Raw genomic sequence first — 4443 nt, forward strand, 5'->3', positions numbered from 1 at the left:
TGTCCTTACCCAGTGCCTGCCAAATCAGTAGAATTTCAGTAATTATTTTAAGTTATTAAGTAATTAATACATAATATAGTAGAGTTGTAATTAACCATATAATTAAAATATTAATCTACTATAAGCTACAAAATTATTGAAAAAAGATATTTACCTATTATCCCCATAAATGGATCACAAGCTTTTCTAACATAATCATTTATTTAGCTGTAAAGTCTTAGCAGCCAAAAACTATCTTCTTTACATTATCAATAAACACTTCCCCTTTCTCTGTGTTGCACTGTATCATTAATTGGATATGCATCGCACCCTTTATTTAAGTAGTGTATTTGTCAGTAAGGAGGAGTGAATTCTGGTGTGCATTAATATAAAATGTTCACAGTTCTTTATCCTTTTGAGGCAAGTGCCTGTGATATATCTTTTGACATTGATGTTCTAATATAGCTCATTCATGTCAGATTCCTTTAATCCCATCTACCTTGGCTGGAAAATCATTTGAGGAAGGTGGGTGGAGGTGGGGAAATCATCTTTATGCTTGCTCATGCTATAATTATTTCAGAGGTTGAGGAAATTTAACAATGTGCTGCACTTTAAGCACTTTGTGATAGTCATCATCTTTGATCAATGTTTTAAAGCTTCACTGCTGATAGAAAGGATGAAAAGCAATTATACAGCATTACCGTTGAGCTGTTATTCAAGGTCCATCATGTTTTTCATTCTTTTTCTCCCTCTCTGCTCTTAAGAGGAATATGTTTTATAACACTCTGACACAAGACATCATATTTTACTTCGAGTGGCTGCAAACATCTTTTCTTCCAATTAAAATCATTGATAAAGCATCTAGGTCTTGAATTGAACTATTATTCTAAATAGGTTGTGTTTATACTATGAGACTTCTTTTCTTTCTTTTTCTTGGATTTGTGTGTGTGTGTGTGTGTGTGTGTGTGTGTGTGTGTGTGTTTGTATTCTGTTTAGATCTGGTTCTAAAATCTAGAATACAATACAAAAGTTGTTTTGCCTTACATAAGAATTAATTAACTGAAAGAGAAAAATTATTTTTTAAAATATGAGTGATAATTCATTAGATATACTGAGTTTTCATATACTTTAAATGCAGTGAAAGTAAACATTCATTTAACATCAGATATTCTATATTTAACATACCATTTGAATATCAGGCAATGATGAACCTAATGGAATATTTTCATTCAGAACAGTAGTGAAATATTTGTTCTTTAAAGTGAATTTAAACATAGTAATGTTTTTTAAATTTAATAGAATACTTAGGTTAAATACATTAACTTAGTTGTGATGCCAATATTTTATCTACTAAGTGTATGTGCATAGTAAGCAACACATGCAGTACTCTGAGTAACTCAGAAATCTCTGGACTAATAATCTTATTGTCAAAGTTATTAAATATTTCCTTTATTTATTTTTGCTTTTTTTTTTTTTTTGGGTTGGAGTCTCACTCTGTTGCCCAGACTGGAGTGCAGTGGCACGCTCCCGGCCACCGCAGCCTCCCGACCTGCTGGGCTCCAGTGATCCTTCCGCCTCAGCCTTCCAATTAGCTGGAACTACAGGTGCGCGCTCCCACATCTGGCTAATTTTTTGATATATTGTAGAGATGAGGTCTCCTCAAGTTGCCTGGGCGGGTCTCGAACCCGCGGGCTCGGGCAATCCACTCACCTCAGCCTCCCAAAGTGCGGGATTACAGATTGAGCCACCAAGCCTGGTTAAATATTACCTTTAAAGAAAATAAAAATTATAGCCAGATGTGGTGGTGTGCATCTGGAGTTCCAGCTACTTGGAACTCTGAGGCAGAAGGATCATCTAAGCCAAGCAGGTCGAGGTTGCAGTGGCCATGAGCATGCCATTGCACTCCAGCCTGGGCAACAGGAGTGAGACTCCAACTCAAAAAAAAAAAAGCAAAGAAAAGAAAAAATTTCATATGTTTCATCTTTGATGTTTAAAATAATATAAAATATATTTGAGTAATTAATAAAATGCTTTAGAAAATCACAAATTTTATGCTTTTGTCTCTAGTATAGATAATAGTCACATCATTCTGAGTTGTTTGAATTTAGAAACGCAGCATTTATATTTCTTTGCATTTATTTTTCAGTTACTGAGCTCTAACCTTCCTAATTCCTTCCCTAAATATGAAAGATACTGTGTTCCTAAGGCTTCTTGAGGTCAATTAGCACACATCTGTACATCTGTATCAAATGTACCTGGTACATACACTGTGCTCAATAAACATTACTTGCAGCAACACACAGAGGAGTAAAAATGTTATTTGTTACACAATTGTTAAATCTGGAAGTTGGTATTCTAGAACTTGTGACCATCCTGGTTCTTTATAAAACCTCTAAACATTTTCCAATGTTGATTTAATCATCATTGCTGATTGTCATTGTGATCATCCCTATTACCATCTTCACCATCTCCATCAATGAGGTCAATCAAATACCTTTCTGTATATTGAGTCTCTGTCATAATTTTCTTTTTCTCTTTCATAATTCCTTTCCTTCTATTCAATAAATAGGTATTGAGCAGCCTACTATTTTCTAGCATTATCCTTGATGCCGAGACGGCACTGTTAAGCAAGACAGGCAAGATGATTAGTATTTTGTAACTCACTATCTAGAGAAAAAATTCTAGAATAAATATGTGCACCTTGTAACCTGGCAATTTATGGGGAAGACAAGCTGAGAGTGGGCGGTTATGGAATCCTTCTTGAAGAAGGGGAAAGCTGTGCTAAAATTTAAATGACAATATAAAAATTCACACTCCAGCTATTGTGTATGGTTATTAAGAGGTTTGGAAGCCACTTCACAATATTAGTGGTCAATTTGTACTTACAGAGTAAAAATTTTGCAGTAGTTTTGCTGAAGTTTAGACACACTTCAGATATATTCAAAGATTAAAGAGCTCCATCTCAGAGGAAAAGTGATTGGTCTGGTTTAACTATTCTCTGAATTTATCCTGTGTCCAGTTTTTAAAATTCAATGTCTTTTTTTATCTTTCTTTTAATTTTAAAGATGTGGGGCATAATTCAGGATTAGGTACATTAGTGGTCATCATACAAGTAAAGTTTGGGCCTCCCTTTAGTCCCCACTACATTCACAAAACATTTATGATAAGTTCATGTAGATTTTTTATCTAACATTTAATTTAAGGATAGCCCACCTTCTCTTTTTAAAAATATTAGGTATTATCATAATCAGTGATCTATCACAGAAACAAAGAACAGAGTACCATATGTTCTCACTCATAAACGGACCTTGAACAATTGTCATAATACTATAAGAAAGGGATTGGCAACAGTGGGAAACTGCCAGGGGAAGAAAGGGTGGTGAGATTAGTAGTTAAGGGAAACTGCCAGGGGAGGAAGGGACACACTTCATCAACAAGGGTACCTGCACAATGAATATTTGTATACCTAACCCTGAATTGTACCCCGCATCTATAAAATAAAAATATGTATACCTTAGGTAAAATATTGTTAATGCTAGATTTTAGAATACTCTCCCACATTTTCTTTCACCAAAAAAACTTCAGAAAAATTGTATTTACCCTGTTCACAGCTAAGACATATGGACTTATGTAAAATAACTACAAGATCCTTCCTTCCTTCCTTCCTTCCTTCGTTCCTTCGTTCCTTCTTTTCTTTCTTTCTTTTCTTTCTATCTTTCTTTCATAGAAACAGGGTCTTGCTATGTTGTCCAGGATGCTCTTGAACTCACATGATCTCTTGATAGCTAATCACTTATGGAGTCTTTTTGTTCTTCTACTAATACAAACAATATTTCAATCTAAACATTGTGTTAGTCAAAAGATAGACATGATATTGCATGATATAACTGTGCTTTCTATTGCTTGTACCATATATTACACACAATTATGTAATAATATAAAATTATTGGGTAACAGCATCTCAATAATGACAATAACTTATGCAAACAAGGGATTATACCTTTCATGTATTACATCACAGCTACAGATCTGGTTATTTGGCTGTCCTCTATCTGTCCTCATTCCAGGATCCAAACTGAATGAGAAGTCTCCATATTCAGCAAAGTCTTTCACAACAAAGGTAAAAGAACAAGAGAGCTGTCAAACCAAAGTGAGGCCTCTTAGAGTTTCTGCTCAGAATCACCACACCGTCACTTGTAATCATTTTCCTCTGGCCAAAGAAGTGTCACACGCTGACTGTTATCACAGAGGAGGATAAGTTAACTCCTTTCTCAGGAAGACACTGCAGATCACATCAGGATGAATGGGAAAATATAATGTATTTAATTTTCTTACTGGACAAGGAGAATTAATTAGGGCACTTCCCTACATGAGGAATAAATAGGACACTTTTCTACATATCTTAGGCTATTAGTGAGCTCATAAAACTTTTTAAATGCATTTTTACCAAAATGTTATCTAATG

This window comes from Carlito syrichta, unplaced genomic scaffold, assembly GCF_000164805.1.
Source record: "Carlito syrichta isolate Samal-C Ts95f unplaced genomic scaffold, Tarsius_syrichta-2.0.1 Scaffold303528, whole genome shotgun sequence".
Taxonomy (NCBI): Eukaryota; Metazoa; Chordata; class Mammalia; order Primates; family Tarsiidae; genus Carlito; species Carlito syrichta.